At 42.0% G+C, this 20,787-nt stretch overlaps 1 protein-coding gene across 4 annotated transcripts in view; it reads left to right on the top strand.

The window, feature by feature from the left end:
* Window positions 1-20,787, top strand: part of THSD7B (thrombospondin type 1 domain containing 7B) — a 428,797-nt gene that overhangs the window by 60,702 nt on the left and 347,308 nt on the right. For all 4 annotated transcript variants that reach the window (XM_083405406.1, XM_083405404.1, XM_083405403.1 and 1 more), the window contains 3 exons: window positions 14,781-14,902; window positions 15,526-15,690; window positions 17,333-17,384. The gene's annotated coding sequence lies outside the window, so the exon portion shown is untranslated. The remainder of the gene's footprint in view (window positions 1-14,780; window positions 14,903-15,525; window positions 15,691-17,332; window positions 17,385-20,787) is intronic.

Below are 20,787 nucleotides of genomic sequence, written 5' to 3'. Positions count from 1 at the left end.
TTACTTCTTGGCTTGTCGGTACGAAATTATTGCACATCAGCTACAACTATAGCTGTCTTCCATCTCCAGTCTTGGGGATTTGCAAGCAATCTCAGCCTTGCAAAATGTGGGCTGTGCTAAGTAGCCTTTTTCTAAACTTCCCATCTGCTTTTGAAATCTACCAGATCCATCCCCTCCCCAAAAGCTGATTTTTAAAAATGAATTGCATGTATAATACATTTTCCATTCCGTTTCCCAATGGAAAATGTATTTTACCCTCTGTCAAATAGAAAATGAGTCCTGTGCAGTATAGGTAACAAGATTAATGAGCCTCGGCACTTATTTCTTAAGTGTATTTTAAAGGCAAGCAGTAACTTTTAGTCCAAGGGAAGTTTCCATTCCCTTTATTACATTTTTGCATTTGATTTTGTTTGGCAGCTTAAGACAGCAACTTTACATAAAATGGAAGATAGGCTAAGATTGCATGAATTCCTATTTCCATGTTATTGCATTCCTAATAAATCATTTGTGGCGAAAAAATTGGGTTCTCTCATCAGCATGATTTGAAACAGACAGCAGTTTATTTATGGTCAATTTCTGAGGGTATATACATTGTTCATCAAGAGTCTCCTCTGCTCTCCCTCTGTGCTCCTTTCATTTGATTTTAGATTTTGATTATGAATGGAGCTATAAAAGCAATCTTCTAAAGCTCATCAACACTAAAACTCTTTGTCCTGGCATCCAAGATCTCATCCATCATGTAGAAATCTATGGACAACTGTGGGCACGAACTTGCTGAAAGTATTATGTTTGTGTTTACAAAGTCTTATGCAAAAAGCAATTTTTGGCAACAGGTCCAGGATGCAATGTGTCGCTGAAAGATGATCAAATGATCCAGAGATCTGCCAGTAGACATCTAACTTCCAGCAGGTTTACACGTCTTTGTTGTGGATTATTTTACTGCTGGTGGACTCACCTGGACCTTATCTTAAAACACAGCTCTTCCAACAAGAGGCAGTAGTAGGAACCATTCCAACACATAGTACTTTCACTTCTAAGACCTAAACAAGCCCTTTCATTCATTAGGGTTCTTCTGTGAATGTAAAATCTATTTGTCCAAAGTGTTCATGTGCATCACATCTATACAAGCAGCACTCGGGGTTAATGTAAATGATGCAAGATGCTTCAGACTACTGCAGCCTCATATGTGAATGTGCCATTTGATGCTGTGATTATGACCAACCCAGACAACATGGCCTTGTACAAGGTACTGAGACAGACTGAAAAGCCTTACTGCTGATCTGACCACCAGGCATTCTAAATTAGGTCAGGTATCAATAGGTATAAAAAGAAAATGCTGTCAGTTTTCACCTGTGGAACAGACCTGGAAATGAGCTCTGAGCCCGACAGAAGAGTTTCTTATGAATCACCCTTGAAATATTTCTGTGAAACATAGAAATTGCCTTATAACAAGTCCAAATGGCTCAGTATTGTCTATACTGACCGGCAGAAGTGATGGGGTCTCTCCCAAGGCTACCCAGAGGCCCTGGGGATTGAAACTAAGACTTTTTGCTTGCAAAACAGATGTTCTCCTGAGCTATGGTCCTTCTCTGAGTGAATTATTAGCGGATGACACATAGATTCCTGAGTTCACACAGTGCTATATTAGCAGTTCATACATCTACTTGTGCAAGAGATTGTGTAATATATCGCACTACCTATGTTGAACAAGCAGATGTACATCAGAGTTTTGGTCTTCTTGCCCTATCCTGTTGCCAGCATGTAAAGTTGCCCTCGTGGGAGTGAAAGACACCTTCCACATGTGGTAGGTCATTTCCAGACTGCTGTGCTCATTCCTAGATACAGATTTTGCAAAACACTACTATATTCTCTCATTATCTGCTAAAATCATTTGAGTATGTGTAACATGTTTAAAATAACAAAAATACAAATATTACGGCTGATAATTATTCTATATAACAACAACTAACCATCATCCTTTCCTTTCTTTTTGAAACACACTTTCTGATGTTTTCTGCTGTCGCCTTCCCTAACATTGTATTGATTTATTTAACACATTTTTATCCTGTTCTTCAGCCAAAAACAGGGACCTGGAGCAGCTTACAAATAAAAATGAAAAGACAGTCCCTGGCCTAAGGCTTAACGCAGACTTACAAAGCTGCTCGTAAGTTTGTTCAGATGCATAGCTCTGCCCTCACAAAGCATAGGAGCAAACTCCCTAAAAAGTTCTCCACTTCTTATGGATGGAGCTTCTGAAATATGAACCATCAGTAACAACTTTGCTCAGGTTGCAACCATTTATGCTTCACATAAACAGCTCTTAAATCAAAACCTTCTCCCAATAGAAATGCAACCAGCCAAGGTCACTGCCTCAAGCGCTTGGCTTGTGCATTTGTTTCCTCTTAGGATACTAGTCATCTTTCTCAGTTTTGTTTTTCCAGTACATGCTGCATATTTTCTTACGGGTTTGCAGAGCAGAGCCTCACATTACCTTTAAAAATAGGGGACTGTTTGTGTAGCAAAATGTACATCAAGAATGAAATGAAAATGGGGGAGACTTTGAACAATTTAGTACTATGTTGCCTAGCTGTTAAAATAATTGTTGCCGATTCTTTTGGAAACTAGCCACTGTTGTACAACATATCACAGAAGTGATTGTTTTTTTAATCACTCCTAAAGCTTATAGAAACGTTATCTATGTAGACACCTGAAATCCGAGTTATATAGCTAGGTTAAAGGTAAAGGTACCCCTGCCCGTACGGGCCAGTCTTGACAGACTCTAGGGTTGTGCGCCCATCTCACTAAAGAGGCCGGGGGCCAGCGCTGTCCGGAGACACTTCCGGGTCACGTGGCCAGTGTGACATCGCTGCTCTGGCGAGCCAGAGCCGCACACGGAAATGCCGTTTACCTTCCCGCTAGTAAGCGGTCCCTATTTATCTACTTGCACCCGGGAGTGCTTTCGAACTGCTAGGTTGGCAGGCGCTGGGACCGAACAACGGGAGCGCACCCCGCTGCGGGGATTCGAACCACTGACCTTTCGATCGGCAAGCCCTAGGCGCTGAGGCTTTTACCCACAGTGCCACCCGCGTCCCTAGCTAGGTTAACCTGGTGCTAATGCACCTTTTTGCTGGCTGCTCAAATAGTTAATAAACGACTAGAAATCTGTCCAGTGACTTGGAAATATTACAGACTGGAAAACTGCATGAACACCCAATCTTTCCAAATGGAGCACAGAGATAAAACTCTTTTAAAAAAATCAAAACATGGAATGGTGATACTTTGCATACTTTTAAAAAGTTCATTTTATTGTCTTTGTTTCAGCCATCATGTTTAATGAATCAGGTTGGAACATACATAGCCTAGAAGATAGTATGTTATTTATTGAATTTATATCCTGCCGTTTCTCCTAAAGGAGCCCAGGGTGGCAAACAATAAGTAGCAATTAGCACATGAATTCCTAAAAAGGGTTGGAAAGCAGGGTTCTAGTCTGACTCCAACAAAATTTCAGAGTGTTCTGCCCTGACTATAACTTCTGAGAATAAAAACCTTATCACACAAAATGAAAAAAATTAAATAAAAATCCCTCCCTCAGAGATGTGTTTTGGAGGTGAAATGGATGGGGAGCAGGAATGGAACACACAGAACCTTTTCTGTTTAGTGAGAGGAAATCCTTCCCCACAAATGTCTCCTCAGCACCAACTTTGCTAAGTTAGGACAAAAGCGAAACAGCTCCCTTACTCTATGACAGTTGATCGTGGTGGCTGGTAAGATTTTTACTTGGTAGGGCTGCAAGTTTTAACCTTACAATATTTATTTATTTTTTTCAGCCCATGAAATTTATGCACCACTCAAAGTGGTTTACAAAAGGAATGAAACAATAAGAGTTATGAGCAAGAACCATTAAACATTCAAAAAATTAAATCCAGGACTTGCACACCACTTATTTAGGAAAGTGTGCCATTAAACATATGCAGAATTCCATTGCCCTCTCACTAAACAAAATGTCAATCATTCTCTGCACATCTATGGACACAGGAGGAGATTTTGCTTAAGAAGATCCAAGTATGATAATCAGACTCCATACCTCTTATTTAGAAATCAAGCCATATCATATGGCATGTTTTTCAATTTCTGTATTGATTACACCTAACATCCATGGCCAAAAATGCTAAACAAGCACAAAATGCTTTAAAAATAGAAGAAGTAAGAAACATTTGCTTCCAGGTGCATGCAGTTTTCCTTGCCCCTAAAGTAAATGTAACTTTTCATTTTCCAAAACATTTTCCACCCTTTAAATTTGAATCAAGTATTCCAACCAACAGAGAAAACAATGATTGCTTCATTTGAGCCAGGGCACATCAGAGCGCATCAGAATGTATTTACAGTGCATGGCTCAGTCATGAAAATGTGAAGTAATAATATATGTTCGGGTGCAGAGTATATCACACTGAAGTAATCATAATCAACCTCTTTTGTCTGAGATTAGGAAGAATATCTTCAAGGTTTGATGAAGGATGTAGAATCAATCAGAGTGACACCCAGACAGGCATAGAGCCCAAACTTTTCATTTTTCAAATTCATTGGGGGGCGGCGGAAGCAAGCAAGAAATAAGAGCAGGAACATTTTGCTCAGTTCTGCAGTCCATAGGCTTGCCATACATCTGAAAAATTCTGGACATGTATGGAAATCAGATGTCTAAAATGGTGGCTGGCAGGAAATTTTTGAATTTTAAGAGATGTCCGGAATTTCCTGCATGTATGGAAACCCAGGTTTTTTTTGGTTTTCTTTTTGTGTGTATGTGTGTGCCACCGAAGCTTTCTGTCTTGCTTCGGCCACTGTCTGCTTCCCTTTTGGCCCTGTCCTCTGCCTCCTGGCACGTCTACTTGGCCCACTGCTCTGGCTCCACCACCATATTGCCACTGCCTTTGGAGGCAAGAGAGAGTGATGGATGAACGCAGGCATGGATGAGGCAAAGCATTCGGCAGGGAGGGTCTGCCGGGCATGGAGTGTATCCCTTCCTTGAGCACCTCTCTCTCTCTGGGTTCTGGGGATGGAAATCTCCCCTCTTCGATGGGGGTCATCTCCCCTCCTTGATGGCCTCTTTGGTCCTTCTCCCCCGGAGGTCTCTGGATCTCCTCCCCAGCTTTGCACCCCTGCACTCTGGGTTCGCTGCTCCAGCAAAGCCTTTGCACTCCATCCCTTGTACATGGGGTGGGGGCTGCAGCCTTGGGCTGGGCGCAGGGCTCTGCTGAGGCTAGGGCTGTTTTTTGCTGCCCTTCTGGGCTGCCTCACAGCAGCAGCAGGAAGAGGGAGTCAACACTTTCTCCACCCACAGCTGAGTTTGAGGCAGGATAATATTTGAAGCCCTTCACAATACATCTGTTTGTGAGGCGCGATATATAAATAACCAACAGGATGGTGGGCAGGTTGTCTAACCCTATGCATATGTACTGCTGTGTTCACTGGGGCCTATTCCTATGCAAGTGTGTACAGGACTGCAACCTAAAGATGGTTTTTAGAAAGCTGATGAGCTCATCCAAGTCTGCTATCTTTTCACAATGTTTTATTGTACAAGATCTCACAAAACTAAATGCAGCCCATTAACCTTGTATGGTCACCAGTTGCAGATGGCATGGTGGGGCAGAGGCAGTGGAAATGTATCAGCAGAACCAATCTGGCACTCCTGCCAATGTGTTTGCACTGTATCACCCTCACTGCCTAAGCAGCAGTAACTCACCTTCTGCATGGTCAGGTAATTGCCTCTGCACCACCACACCATCTGCTACTGGTGGTGACTAGCAGGATTTGACATACTCCCTTGCTGTCTGCCTGGGTTATCTAGCTCTTGGTAAGTCTCAGTATATGATTGATTACCTGCATTTAGCCTTTGTGGATCAGGCTATGCAGCCCTGCATGAACAACTTTCTGTAATTGTAGACTCTAGAACTATAGAGCCCCGTGCAATGTGTGCAACTGAATGCACAATCTAGAGAAGCCAAATGCAAAAACTAGATAAATGCAGTAAATGCACACTTCTTCTTCTTCTTCTTCTTCTTCTTCTTCTTCTTCTTCTTCTTCTTCTTCTTCTTCTTGTTAAAAAGCAGCTATCATGCAATTTCTTTGTTGCAAGCCTAACTCTTTCCATTGTTTGGGAACAAAACATTGCACTTCTGGCATAGGATCAAGATTAGCTCTACTTCAGCACTATATAAACCTAGGTGTTCTTGATTCACACGAAACACCCTGAGGGAGTTCTGTACAATTGGTTTTGCGCAACTAGTGAATTACAGCTTCATAAGTGACATCACAAATGTGGATTTCATTATTTTTGTATATACAATCGACAGTGGCTACCTTGAAAAAATAGATAGCTAATCAATTGACTACTTTAGCAGTTCTAAAAATAAGTGGCTAAGCCTTAGGCTACTACATACCGAGAGCCTGTAAGTTCAAGGACTAGATAAAGAAGCTGCCATTTTTATTCTGAATGTTAATCTTCAAACATAGCCCATCCCCCTGCACAGTTTGTTATTGTCAGAAACACTGTTATGTATATTGTGAAGTAAAAATAAGCCAAGATGGGGAATGTTTTAGACCAAGGTAATAGAACTGTACGAGAACAGAATAGAGATGTTTTAATCATGCTTGCTGCTGATCTTTATATGTATATGTATATAAAATTATTAATCTGAGTAGTTAGGGGGGAAATGACACAATGACAGTTAATTATAAGTAATCCTGCAGCACTTCAACACAGACTAATAAGAACAGAGAGCTCTGCCAGCAGTTGGTTATATCCTCAAGGGGGAAAAGTGATTTATTTTATTTTTTGCCTAAAATAATTTCACTTGCTTCAGATTCAAAACTGAAGTATAATTTGCTTAGTAAATATATCAGATGATTGGTCTCTAGTACTCAGAAAATCAAGAATGTAAGAAAGGAACTGGTTGTTTAGATCTAAATGCCTGTGGAGGTTTTTCAAGAATCGAAGTTGGGAAAGAGACTTATCTATGTCTTGCTTTATTCAAATAACCACAGCAGCTGAATAAAAACCCTGCCCCGTCTCAGAGGACTGTGCCCATGCCATCATGTGGGATGAGGGACTGGTCACCATTTAATTTCCAGGACGGCTGTTGCACAATACAAGCAGAAGGTTCATGGATCTTCTTGGACTCCATTTGCAAAGAGACAGATCAGACCCTTCTGCTTCCTCATATTATCTATAACAGAGGTGGGCAGAAAGTAGAACAGATTCTACTGGTAGATCTCTGGGTGATTTGCAGTAGGTTTACAAAGATTTCTGACTCCCAATGATTTGACAATAGCAATAAATGAAAAAGGGGCTCCGACTCAAATTTTGCTGTTGAAATTAAGGATGCTTAGGAAGATGAACCCAGTCTGGGTTTGTGGGTGACAGAAATACAAGCTGTGTTCTGTTACTGAAAACAAACTCCCTGGGCTAAGCATTGCTCAGAGTTATCCATTTCTTAATTCTAAGTTTATGCCTGCTCCATGAACCACTATGCTTCACTAAAACTGGGCTGATGATCTTGGGATTCTAGCTAAAACCTGAAGGCAATCATGTATGATAGCAGTCTGTTCACTCTTATTCTCTAATTCTCAGAGAATTCAAATGAAAGGTGTTCACCCAAGGAGGAGGTCTCTTGCTATCTAAGAGCTGGTAAAAGGATTTGTGGAGCTTTGTGTATATTCTTTAGTGGATTTTAGTCTTACTAATCACAGGAACAATGCTTTATTAATTACCACTCCTTTGTGAGAAGTTGAGCACTGTTAATCCCCACAGAGCCATAAGAGGAGAGGGCTTGCATAGCACCTTGAGGCTTCTATACAATGTTGGCCAGACTTTCTGAATTTGGCTCCTTTTTTTATCTCCTCCTAACCTAATATTAGTAATCTGCTGCATAGATAAGCATGTGGAGAGACTCATCTTCAGTTGCATCCAGCCTGCTACTGCATGCAAGGATCATATAAATTAGAGGTAAACAGCAAGAGGAGTATTAGAAGAGAGAGATCACAGGACATATCTGATTCTTTATTGAAATAGCAAATCAGGAAGGAATCATCAGCAGAATAAAGAAACAGCTCTTCCTGAGCTTCTTTACCCCAAAATCAGTTTGGGTTCATGAGCGCACTGGAGGTGCAGTCATCTCCACTAATTCAAAGCGAATCAGGAAGGGTCCACTGCCAGGGCTACTCAACCAAGTGAGATGGATATGGGAAGCAAGTCCCCACATGCTGTAGAACCTTATTCCCCCCTCCCCACGTAATTTGTGCCCTCTGTTAGGTCTCCTATACACCCCAGTTTGAGTATCACTGGCTGTAATGATCCAAAGATGCTTGAATTCCACTCTTGCATATTTCCCTCATAAAGATCAGCCTGGCTTCCTAACAATTAATGCTGTCTTCACAGTACCATGGACAGCTCCCAAACACAAGTTCTGTGTTCTTTCTCTTAATCCATATACCTTAGGAGGCGCTCTTTGAATCCCAACCTAAAGGCTTTATTCTACATGTTATTAAATTAGTAGTGAGATTCCTGTATTGCAAGTGGCTGGACTAGATGACCCTCAGGATCCCTCCCTACAATTCTATGGGTGTATGATTCTATTTTTAAGAAATACTAGTTACAATGTTTTTTAAAAAATAAAAACAACCTCTTTGAAGCATTTGGCATCCCTATTTATTAAATTATTGTATCAGTGCTCAGATATTCATGCAAAGGCAAGCCTGCCCAATCTGCAAGACATCATGTCAAATAAATATAGTTCAACAGCAGTAGAACTGCCCAGACTAGCAGGAGAAACATGGTGTTTATGAAGCTGTCATGCATGGCTGGTGTGCTGTGTTTGACTTCGTGGTTTTCAGACTGTGCAGGTCTGATGTAAATATTTTAAATACCATTTTCTTATATGATCCATATAATTCCAAAGTCAGCTGTGCCTACCCTCTTATATCAGCCATTCCCTCTTTCCATAACAGATTTGAGTTTTCAATGCAAGGTTATTCTGACTGCTCTATCTAAAATTGTCACACAAAGGCACATGTAGGGAGCCTGGTTTACAATTATACAATTGCTGGCAATTTCAGTATTAGACTCCAAAAGGCCTTCAAAACTAGAAAAGATTAAATTGCACTGCTGTCAAGAAGTCTGCATAATCAGGGTCATGAAATGCCATGCAGAAAACTCTTTGGAAGAATTGTTGTTGTTTAGTCGTTTAGTCGTGTCCAACTCTTCGTGACCCCATGGACCAGAGCACGCCAGGCACTTCGCGAACACTGTCCAACCATCTCATCCTCTGTCGTCCCCTTCTTCTTGTGCCCTCCATCTTTCCCAACATCAGGGTCTTTTCCAGGGAATCTTCTCTTCTCATGAGGTGGCCAAAGTATTGGAGCCTCAGCTTCAGGATCTGTCCTTCCAGTGAGCACTCAGGGCTGATTTCCTTAAGAATGGATACGTTTGATCTTCTTGCAGTCCATGGGACTCTCAAGAGTCTCCTCCAGCACCATAATTCAAAAGCATCAATTCTTTGGCGATCAGCCTTCTTTATGGTCCAGCTCTCACTTCCATACATCACGACAGGGAGAACCATGGCTTTAACTATACGGACCTTTGTTGGCAAGGTGATATCTCTGCTTTGGAAGAATTACATTAGAATTTTAGGGTTGGTTCACACATACACATGATCGGCATGTGTGGATGAGCTATCAGATTAAGCTCTGTTTTCAATATAAGCTCACATCATGAGAAACACCAGCTGTTAATCATCAAGAGCTGAGTACTCAAGTGACCAGAAACCAAGTTTATGTACATGCACATAGGAATCTTGCACTGCCTTTGAAAAAGAAAACAAGTTTCTAGACCTTCTGGTTTATGGAGAAGGTCTGAAGATATTTTAAAGTCTGCTAATGTCTTGGCAGTAAAAAAGAAAAAGAAAAAAGTTTTCCCCTGAACCATAACTTGCTTTTCAGGGACAGTCTTGTCAGAACAGCCATAAGGCATCAAGGATGAGACAGGGAATCCCAATGATTCCCTTAGAGCACAGGGAGTGGCTGCAAAACACCTGTCCTTTTCCCTTTCAGTTTGAAGAAGTAGGGTTGACCTCATTTCCCTCTTTGTCTTTGCACTGCAATCAACAGACTTTGTTGCCACTGATTGAAATGTTGATCTAATCCTCAGTTGTGCCACTCCACCATGCTTGTGAGGAAGGAGGTTTCCTGCTTTTTTCTTTTTGATTAAAAGCACCACTTGTATGTTTATGCAAATGAAAGTTATTTTAAAACAAACCCTCTCAAACATCTTTTTAAAAACTTTGGAAAAAGTTCTCTGGACTGGGAGCATAGATTCAAAACATCACAGGCACCCCTCATTCTGAATTTTATACCACAAACTTTCCCAGTGAATTGGCAAATGGCAAAACTCATTTTCCCTAGTGGTGTTGCCAATACCCATAATTAGCTTGGTATGTATAATTTAATTTATTTGGCTCGTAACGCTCAGCTATTATGTTCCCAGAAACATCTTCTCTGATATTAAAACAGATTATGTGCATTTAGACCAAGAGAATTAGAGTGGTGATACTCTTTAATGTTAACCACTTATTCTCAATTAAGCCTTCAGTAAGCTTTCAGTAATTGCTGTGAATACATGTCAGGATCACTCAGATAAGCAGCTTTTTGTTGGGTGAGTATCCTGACTATTTAGGCTGCCATACATCCAGAATTTCTAGGACATAGTTGAAAGCAGTGTCTGGATGGAAAACTTGAAGCAAAGCTAAAAAAAAGCTCAACAACGTTTGTGTCCAGATATCCACTTTTTGAAATATGGCAACTCTATATTTGGTTAAATCAATAAACTCTTTCATTCCTGGGAACATTTTTATGGGGTCAGAGTTGACTTTCCAAACAGCAAACCACCATGCACGATGCTACTAAAAGTGTATGCAGGGCAGGTGAAAATAAAGCAGTTTCCAGAGATCTTCGGTTATATCATTAATGTTCCATCATGCGCCATGCACAATGTCAGGTTCAAAAACTAGTTTCTGAGGTTGATAATGATTTTTAATTTTGTCTCCATTCATAATGGAGCCCTGCTTTGAAATAGGTGAGCTGTGGGTCAGGTGAAGCTGATTCAACTTCTCCAGGGAACTTCTCTGAGGAACTTCCAATTTTCTTCCAATTGCTCTTCCTTCCTTTGCCTACCGCCACCACCACTGTGGTCAAACTTTATAATGCTGCTTCATGCGCCCTTAAATATGGTATGAACTATGAATCACTGGATGTAAATAAATCTGGTGGTACTTGCAGGCATCCATGTTTATGCACAATATTGATAAGAAAGCATGAGGAGAGGAAGTGGAACTGCAAAAGCCAGAAGAAGCTGTAGCAATGATTGCTTTGGCGAGAGAGGCCAGGAATGTGGTTGGCCCTTCTGACAATGGATACCAATGTCCTGGAGCAGCTTACATGATGCAATATTATTCCATCTTATCAGAACAGTAATAAATCAGAGGAAGAATATACTTGAGAAGCAAATCTGAGCTTGACAACAGGTAGCATGCAGCCACCTTCTCTAGCTGTATGTTCAAGACTCCAATCAGGAAAGGTTAATAGCTTGTGAATTTCTTTGCCAGGCTTCTCTTGTTTTGCATGACAGGTAAAATTCCTGCCCTCTTAAAATGGTTGAACAATTGGGGAGGGGAAATACATTGCTTTAGGCTACACTTTACTAAAATTTCATTTCCTCCTTTCCCCAGCATCTTTGATACATAGCCCATCAGGGAGACAGTGTTGACCACTGTACTTTCTACTTGTCCTTTTCAAGTGTTGTAATACTTGCTATATATTAAAAAAAACAACTCATAGCAATAGGCTTCCCAAATATTTATCTCTCCTCTCTTGTCACTGATAACTCAAGTTTTGACTCATAACCTTGTAATACAATCTTTTTGTTACGTCCACACTCTTCACTGGCAAATCACTCACCAGTCAAGGGAACTGGTGTGGCAGCTGATGCCCATTGCTATGGTAGGGTGGAAGGCCAACAACAGGTGGAGCCAGAGCCGATGGTAGACAGAGCCAGAGACAATGAGAGGCAGAGCCAATTAAATCCAGCTTTGCTCTTGTCGTCGTCCTTGGTGAATTCTGCAAGGGCAACACTGAGACCAAGGAGAAGCAAGCTGACAATGCCATCCTTTTGGAATGGTCATAGATAGGAAGGCAGGCAGGCAGCTGGCTGAGGCTGGTGGGGCTGTGTCTGATTTGGATCAACCTCCACTGGTAGAAGGACAAGCCAGTGTGATATCATGGGTAAATAATGTTTAATCGGCAGAATGCTTCCATGCTTTCAATATATAGCCAAGAAAAAATATATACTTAGCTTTCTAAGAGGACTGGCCCTTACATGAAGCAGAGTAAAGATACCGCCTTGAGTGACAGATGCAGTGAGTGGTGGCAAGGTGTTGGAGCAACGTGTGCCAAGTGGAGGACACTGTCCCATCACCAGTGCTGAACTAAGATTTAACTGCCAGTCCAGTCAGCTTCTCTTCGTGGAATGGAGTTGGGAAGGATGCCATGCTGCCTCAGGCACCAAAAGTCTTGGGCCAACTTTGCTTCCAACCACGTCTAACATTATTCTTTGCAAGTCAGCTACTACATCAGCTATAGGAGGAGCAAGGCAGTATTCAAAGCACCGGCATAGTGGAAGATTACTTAGAAGTTCCTTTGTGTGCACTGTAGCTAGGTTTTCACCCAAGTGCATGTAAAAGTGTGTATGTGTGGAGGGGGGGGGGGCCTTTATCCTCCTAAGCCAGAGAAATCATTATGAAATAATGTATTTTCTGTACCTACACAAATATGCGGTGAAGTATAGTAATATAACACTTGCAGAAGTTTGGGCTGCAGTTTTCTCTTCTAACAAACTTCCTAATAGAAATAGCATTGGGATTCACCTCCACAACCACTTGCCTCTCAGTATCTCTGTCTTTCCATCCCCAAATAAAGTAGCTGTGATTGGCTTGTGAAATAAATGTTCTGTTTACTTGCACAGAAGTGGCAAAAAAGCAGTGGCTTTATGCCCTAATCTTGCTTTGCCTGATATTTTGGGTGCGATAGAAGCTATTTGGTAACCAGTGTGGTACCTGCAGATAATGAGGAGCCTGATTGGACTGGGAAACATCTCCATAGCATCCGCATTCAGTCATTATCTGATCCACCACCACTAGTAATAGTCTAGCTAAATATTCTGTCTATCTGCATTTTTTTCATATGCTCTGGGGATCTGCTGACCTATCCTATCTTGAAAAGTTGTTGTTGCCACAAAATGAGGTGCTTTCTTTTCTTTTTTGCTTCTTCATTATTTCATTCTGTTTTTGCTGGGGTTTCTCTCCTCGTCTCTCCTCCTCCCCCACTACACAGGAATATTATTAAATGGAATGTTTTGTTAATCAATCTGTGCTCAAGCTGCCAGGCAAGGAGATAATACCCTGTGTAAACCATGGATGAATGACTTCCTGCCTATCTCCTCTGCTCTTCTAATTGCACATGACAACACTCAGAGGGGCCCCTGTGAATCTCTGGCACTGATAGAGCAGAGGAGACACCGGCTTCCCGTTGCTACTCTCTGTTCATTAGCATTGATGCTGCTGAGCAACCATCCCTAGGGATGAGATGGGGAGTTCTTTATTCCTTTCCTTTTCCAGGCCTCCTAAACCAGCACAGGAGCTCCGATCTAAAAATATATCTATGATAACTAAGAAAACAGCTGGTTGACCAATACAAAACAATACTTTTAAAACAAGGCCTTTCCATAGGTAGTTTCATGCCCAGCACAACAGCTCTCCTTGAGTAGTTTCATGCCCCCAGCTGATACTTCTCCATTCTTGCTGACCCCTCTGTAGCATGTACCACCATCTGGGCCATTATATTGCATAGTCCTTTGGGATTTTAGACCTATTATCTGCTTGGCTGTTTGCTTCCACTACTGGAATAGTTATCACAGGAGAAATTAGGTGATAAAAGAGTACAGAGTTGCTGTGGTTGAGATATGCCAGTATAAATAATGGTGTGTGTTCTCTTAGGCTCAAGGATCGTCTTAACCATTCCTATCCAGACAGAGGTCTGATGGGAATAACAAGATTTTGCTTCTAATTAGATGTGTTTCAGATAGGAGAGTCAGTTGTGTTCCTTCCTGTCTTCTTGCCATAAAACACAGTCCCAAGTGTTTTGCAATTGTCTAAAGCCAGAGAACAACAAGCAGCATTTACAGATCAAGTTAATCACCTTGAAGTCCAATGGATTGCAGTGGGAAAATTAAGCAAACCACTTGTATTGAAATCAGTGAGGCTTTAAAGTCCATAATGTTTACTGGATCACACCCAACAGTTCTGGAGCAAATTGAAATGGCATAAAGGAGACGTGTTCCCTCTGGAATATGCAAATATTTATTTTGCTCGCTCTTGTGTCTGACCATATGTTTTTGCGGGATTTTCTGGTAGTCAAAATGTCTGCAAAGTCTGTAAACAGAGGCAATCATGAAGTGAACATTCACTGCAGACAAGGATCCTTCCTTCAACAATTTTTTTAGGGGGAGGGATTTTGTGTCACCAGCTTCTGTTCATTTCTGGAGTTATCTCCCCATCACCACCTAAGAGACTATAGACAAGTACTAAAATTTTATGGAAAAGATTTAATTTTAAATTTGATCGCAGACTTATCCCAGTAATGCTTTGTTTATGTGTTATTATTTATTGCACCTCCTCCAGAAGCCATTCTGTACGCCTAGGGTGATGAACTCCACAAAATAAACATGCAGCAGGAAATAATTAAAGCAAATATTTCAGGAACCAGCCACATGCTCAAGAGGTGCTTGTTCAAACTTTTCCAGGTATGTCAGCAAATAATTATTTCCATCCAGAAATGAACCAGGAGTATTTCTTTCAAAATGAGCTGGTATTTGCAATGAGTCAGGCTGACTGCTTCTAAGACAGGAAAAGGAAGAAGACAGTGACCCTATGTATCAGTTATAAAATGGGAACTTTCCATATTGCTTGTTATAATCCAAGGGGGTTTTGTGAGAAGAATCATCACAGTGATACATTTGTTAAATACATGGTGCTAAATTCAGGCTTCCTTTGCCTTTTGAGATTCAGCTTGTGTGCTCTCCTAGAAGCTCTTCAAAAGAACCGAAGATACAGCAGCAGGCTCCCCATGCCCATGGGACACAGGCAAAAAAAAGGGAGCACCCCTTGTCTTCCTGGTTTAGTATAGGACTTGCTTGAGCAAATGGCTTTGTGCCCAGCTTTCTTGGAACTATCAGTTGAGCAGCAGGGTTGCCAAAATGATGCACAATAACAAGCTCCAATCTACATAACACCTGGCCTATACAAACCAGGTCATTATGAATTTGATCCAAGCTGTCATTCACGTTGCTTTGTTATTCCCATACAGGTTTGCACTACTCATCCATGAAAGGGAATCGTCTCTTAGCGTTTCCATTCTCACTTCCAGGTGCCATCCTCCTTTACCTGAGCATCACATAGGAGGACTTGCAAGATCCATTTAAGCAACAGGGACAGCGATGAAAAGAAGAAGCACCTGAATGCTAGATGAGGCAGGAGGATAGCTGGAGGAATCCTGTGGGTTCAAACTCCTGCTTCTCGCTGCTTGCACCAGGTTAGACATTCCTTTTTCTTTCACTGATCCTCTGCTTTGCAATTCTAATCCCCCAAATGCCTTTGATGAACTTTGGAAGGAATGCACATCTTAAAGATTTACTCAAGGAGTATATCTTTAAAATACAGTAGATCAGTAGATGATATAGTATAGAACAGGAAGATGCAATAACAGTATGTGGTCCATCAAGCTCCTCCCCGTCCCCCAAATCCATACAGATTCTCACTGCCATCTTGTGGCATCCTATCTGCACAACAACCATTCCATATAAACTCTTTTCCTGGGTGAAAGACTTTGCTGGGTTTTCCTGATGCACACAACAGGTTTTTATGTTGCATAGGCATTGTGTACAAAAAATGGAAATTTGTTAAGCTTGCCTGCCTATTCAGATTGCTCATTTTAGGTAAACATGGTGGACGTTTTGTGTAGGGAGTCACCTACCACCACCACCACATGTGTCTTTCTCCTCTGGGCAGTGGCAGGAATAGATAAGGCTGGAATAAATACAGCTTGCACTTTCTGCAGGTGTAGTTTTGCACATTCTCAGGCAGGAAGGCAAACATGGCACAAGTGGTGCAGGTCACTTGCCGTCTATGTTTCTTGGTTCTATGTACACTGTGAGACAGCACTCTTGCCCCCCCCCCTTCAAAATGCCCTCACAAAGGCTCCTGTTCACAAGTCTGGTCACAAGCTCCCAGAGGCTGCAATCAGCTAAATAGAACTGATAAGCTTCATCAGATAAGCTTTGGTTGGCAAGAAGTCACAAACTTTGGCCTCCACATCTGGCAAATTCTTGCCAGCAGAAGTTATTCCACTAACATGTGGTAACTTTACCTGTTTGCTGTCTGATCCCTAAACCTGTTAGTTCAGTTTAAAGGAATGAAATCTCAAGCAGGCATGCTTTAGGACAGCATACTACCTGGGTTGAATCCAGGGATCTTGTGAGTGAAGTTGTGCTCATGGAAACTCCTAGCCTTGGAAGGAGAGGGGAGGAAGTCATCAGCAAGTTCCCACTCAGAACTTGCTGAGAGATAGAGGACTTATGGATAAATGGTACGGGGAATCTGCAGTGAAAAGCAGTCATTAGTAAAAATGTCCTTTCCTCTCTCTGCCAGTAGCAGCAGTCTCTATGTGATTACAAGGCTTTTGGCAAATGGAAAGAGCACTTCCATTCATGAAAGGTATCCTCTGAATCCCACCCAAGGCACTTTTTGGGTTCAATTGTGGCTCCTGGGGGCTGCAGCTGTTCACATTTTTAAACCTTTTCACTTTGTTCTTGCCTCATTTTTTGTGCTTAGTTGACACTCAGGTCATTCACTCTACTTGGAGAATCTGAAAGTGCAATGTAGTTTGAAGTCTACAGTGGGCTAGAAGCAGGAGGAGAACACCTATTAGCCTAGATTTGGCTTTAGAGAAGTGACAGCCTTGGAGATTTCTGTGTTGCTACAGTTTTGCAAGAGCTTGTGTGCTAATCCCTTCAGGACTGCAGCATTTATCACCTACCACATAGGTGTTAAGCGCTGCTTTCTAGAGGAATTAGTGCTTCCTCTCTCGGCTGCTTTTCCACTGAAAAATAAGCAAGGAAAAAGGATGGCCCACAGAAGGAAAGCTAGAGAATAATCTTTTGTCTTTTTGTTTGTAGATTCTTCTTCTGGAAGACATAGTTCATCGGGGTTTAATGTCACTTCTAGCTGGTAAGCTCAAAGAAAGAGTCATTCTTCAGAGGTATTGCTGCCACTTCAGAATGTGAATGAAAGTAGGTCCCTTTTCCTCTTCCTGGGTAAACAGACGGTTTCCAAAAGAGGGCATATCATGATCAACAAAGCTTTGTTTATAAAATGGTGGTTGTCGTGCTCTATCTGGGGTTGCCCCACTCCCAAAATCCTAGCTCCAGCTTTGTCACTTGTGGTTTAGGAGGCCTGCTTCATAAGGAGTGCCTCTCATCAGCTTAGATTGGTGCACCAGCTGTGACTTCTTCAGGACAGAGGTGGCCTGGCTGTTAACTTCTGAATTCACTGCTGTCTTTGAAGACAGTAATGTAGGAAATGGGGCAGGAGCCAGCCACTGGCGGAGGAACGGGAGTGCAGAGGGAGCGGTCCGCCCCCCAGCACCCAATTCCAGTAGGGTGCCATTGCAGCGGGCCCCCCCCGGACTGCGGGCGGTGCGCCATGCCCTCGCAGGCGACGTGCCACACCCCCAGGATGTATGCCACACCCCTGGGGCACACACCATGCCCCCCCGGGGGGGGGCGCCAGTCCCCCTGCCTGCTCACTGCCCCCAGTAGCGGAGCATGCAGCTTTGCCACTGGAGCAGGCACCCATCAACTAGTATTTGCAAATACAGCACATCATAACAGATTTATTAAGATTATTTGCTGCACTAAGAAAGCAATCCAATGGCACAGTCTGCCAGGATGAGCCTTAAGATGCAGCAGATCTCCCAAGAGACACCAATATCACTTGCTCATCCCAGTTTAGTGAGAGCTCAAGCAGTTTATGTCCCCCAACCAGGGGATTCTGGAAGTGTGATGTGGCAGGGAACAAGAGAGGCAGGACTTGGGCTACATTTTAATCCTGTTCAGCTCAGTCATATGAGCTGGCAACCAAGCGTACAACACTGTTTTAAATGCTTGCTTTTCTTCTGCTGGGCTTTGGGTTTGGTGGGCTGCTGCTGCTGCTGCTGAATGGCGTTTGTATCTCATGTAACTTTATGCCAGCTTCTTGTACATAGGAGTGTGCTCCCTCAGAAACAGCATAAGATCTGAAGTATTAATTTCAAAACGTGACAGGTCCAAAGTAAATTTAGGAGAAATCTATAAAATAATTACAGAACTGGAATCATCACAACAAATCTATTGATCAAAATGGGATGCAGATATGTCTAGCAACATATCTCTGCGAAATATCGACATAGATTTGGGGGGAAATGTTTTCAAACTTTGTAGGATCTTAAAATAAAATTTCTGTAAAATCATGACTTGTTGGTATCTGACTCCAGCTAGACTGACTAAAATAATCAATGCCCAAGATTCAGAAAAGTCCAAACACAAACATTTATTATATAATTTTGGAATGCCCAAGTTTTAAAATTATTTTGGGAGTCAGTATTAAGAGAAATAAATAATTTCCTAGGTCAATATCTTCCAATAGTAGTATACTTTAAAAGATCTCTTAAGAGTCTTGTTCCAGCCCACTCTCCTTTGTGGAGATCCCATTAGAGAGAAGGGAAAAGCAAAGCAGCAATAACAAAAAACCCCCAAACAGATCCTTCTGCAGTGCTAAGAAATGTTAATCTAAAGGCAGATTTGGAGTGGGAGATGCTGCTGGTGCTCAGCGGATGTGTTGATTCATTGCCCCAAGTCAATCTCTGCTACCCCAAATACAGATAAAGAAGCTGAACACCAAAACACATTGCAAAGCGATCACCCTAATCAATCCAAGCCCACTCCTATGGTGCCCACAATTTACATGGAATAGCTTCATTTAGGTGCACCCTTAGCCACACTTACTTGGAAATAAATAGTGACTGGATTTCACTTGTGTATAAACTTGCATATCAAAAGGGTGTAAATTTGAAGTGGCTTTTCAAAGGAAAGATGTTGTCGCTGCCTGTAGTAGGACAGGCATAGGAATAAAGGAAGTCTTTAAACCAAGTCAGACAACTGATCCATCTAGATTGTCAGACTGGTAAGAGCTTTCCAGGGTTGTAGACAGGCCTCTTTCCCAGAGGTGATGACAATTGAATATTGCACCTTTTGCATGTAAAGAATGTGCTCTACCACTGACTTACCCCCCTTCCTTTAATATGTTGCATACTGCAGCTTAGTTTCATCTTGCCTGGAATCTCTAGGTACAAAAAAACACACACACCAAGTTAGGTAGTAGGCAGTGTGAAAACCCTCTTCCTGAAATACTGGAATGCTGTTGCTGCTTCTAGTCCATGTATTCGCTACTGGTGTGGATAAACAAACAGATAGCCTTGAATAAGGCAGCTTCTGTTGTTCCTAATAGCAGCTTTAATCTGCAGCTGGTGAAGTATAAAGTATAAATATCTGCTCTACCCAGTCTTCCGTTCATAAAAGAGATCACTGGAGGCTTATTTACTGGTTTTATATTATTTAACAAAACATTTATACCACTAGCTGGAATAAAAACAATCAAGCCGTTTTTATCCCCGCCCCCCAATATTTGGGTTAGTTACAATTATGAAGCTGTCCCATAATGCAGCTCTCCACAGCAAGCCACCCCTTTGCCTCAGATGCTTTGAGCTGTAGCTACCTCTTTGCCTCTTTGTCCTTTTCTCCAAACTACAGTTTCTTAAGAACATATAAATCTGCCTAAGGTTGAGTCAGATCCTTGTTCCATGTAGCTCAATATTGTCTACACTGACAGGCAGTAGTTTTCTATGGGATTTTGGGTGGGTTCTCACTCAGCCGTACCTCAAGATGCTGGGGATTAAATTAGGGACCTTTTGTTTGCAAAGAAGGTGCTTTACTAGTTAGCTACTGCCCTTATCCACACACAGACCGTTAAATTCTAGGAACAGCAGCTGGTGAGGATGGGTGAGAAAGGATGGTTCCATCTTCTTCAAAAGCAGGGGTCAGCAAGCTTTTCCAGCAGGGGGCCGGTCCACTGTCCCTCAGACCTTGTGGGGGGACGAACTATATTTTTTGGGGGGAAATGAACAAATTCCTATGCCCCACAAATAACCCAGAGATGCATTTTAAATAAAAGGACACATTCTACTCATGTAAAAACATGTTGATTCCCGGAATGTCCACGGGCCAGATTTAGAAGGCGATTGGGCCGGATCCGGCCCCGGGCCTTAGTTTGCCTACCTATGTTCCAAAGGGTTTCACATTTCAGCAATTATCTCTGTAAGGTCCTCTAACCTTTGCTCCCACAGAGAAAACATGAACAGCCATCCTAGTAATTTGCTTAACAAGAGATAATAGACAGCGACATTCATCATAACTCTATTGTCACCTTCTGATGTCTGCACATCAACCTGCCATTAAAGCTACAGGGGCAGTTCAAAAGCTGGCAGTCCCTTTTGGATGCTTCACACTGAAAGGGACAGTGATCACCAAACTTCCCT

Source organism: Podarcis tiliguerta (assembly GCF_965153285.1).
Source record: "Podarcis tiliguerta genome assembly, chromosome: 1".
Classification (NCBI taxonomy): Eukaryota; Metazoa; Chordata; class Lepidosauria; order Squamata; family Lacertidae; genus Podarcis; species Podarcis tiliguerta.
This window is presented reverse-complemented; position numbering and strand designations above follow the sequence as displayed.